General features: G+C 43.2%; 1 protein-coding gene across 1 annotated transcript in view; it reads right to left on the bottom strand.

The window, feature by feature from the left end:
- The window catches only part of LOC101846726 (A disintegrin and metalloproteinase with thrombospondin motifs 9), a gene marked incomplete in the record, with an annotated part of 163,321 nt that overhangs the window by 133,113 nt on the left and 29,198 nt on the right, over window positions 1–1,010 (bottom strand).

Raw genomic sequence — 1,010 nt, 5'->3', positions numbered from 1 at the left:
GCTAAGCAACAACAACAAAAACCGAAAGAAGTGACGTTATACTAGCCCATCATATAAGTCAAACTTGATCAGTATGTTGACATGTCCTTTATGAAGGTACCAGAGTTGGTACAACGGAGAACGAAAACAAACATGAGAAGAGGGGGCATTGTTTAGAAAGTGATAGAGAAACAGATGCGACTACAGTTTGTGTGGGGTAAATGGAGAGGAGGGGAGGCGATGGGTGAGAGATGTGGATGCTTGTCGGTGATAGAGATGGAAAACATTCACGTCCGGCTGAGTGAAAGCTTTCTGAAATGTCTCGAAGCAAAGCCCCATAAGACAAACAACTCTGAAGACGGTGGTCACGCTGGGGTCAACTTCATATCTGATAGGTCAAGACAAGGAAGCATCCCCTGTGTTTCCACTCATGCATCAACAATGATGGTGGTGTGGAGCAAAAGCAGGCGAGAAGGGAGACAATTTTAAGGGGAAAAAATACCAAGACTCGGACTGAGCTAAATATTGATGGGAGTACATTTGGGGTGGATTAGGGTAGCAATTTCATGGCTTCGCAATGATAATATTTTTTATGGGTGTCGGTGATGCTGGATCAGCCATCTAATAGCAAAGAACGGCAAAGAGAGCTAGGGTGGGGGAGGAGGGGAGCAGATGATCTACTCCTGAATAGCTATCTGATTTGGTCCATTTTTCTCTTGCATCTCAAAAACGAGAAATACCGGTGGTTAGGGATAGTCGAACACGTACGTTAAAAAAAAGGATGAAAACAAGATATGGTGAAATAACAGAATTGACATGGCGACCAGAAAACACGAAGAGTGAAAGAAAAAAAAAAGAGACAGGCGAAGACAAAGAGGAAAGAACAGGTATGAAGCTGAGTCATCCCATAGACAGACAGAAAGATAGATAGTTAGATAGATCGAGAGATCGAGAGATAGAGAGATAGAGAGGTAGAGAGATAGAGAGATAGAGAGATAGAGAAGGGAAGAGAGAGAAAGAAAGAAGGAGGG

The sequence above is a fragment of the Aplysia californica genome, unplaced genomic scaffold, assembly GCF_000002075.1.
Source record: "Aplysia californica isolate F4 #8 unplaced genomic scaffold, AplCal3.0 scaffold00094, whole genome shotgun sequence".
In the NCBI taxonomy this organism is placed as follows: domain Eukaryota; kingdom Metazoa; phylum Mollusca; class Gastropoda; order Aplysiida; family Aplysiidae; genus Aplysia; species Aplysia californica.
This window is presented reverse-complemented; position numbering and strand designations above follow the sequence as displayed.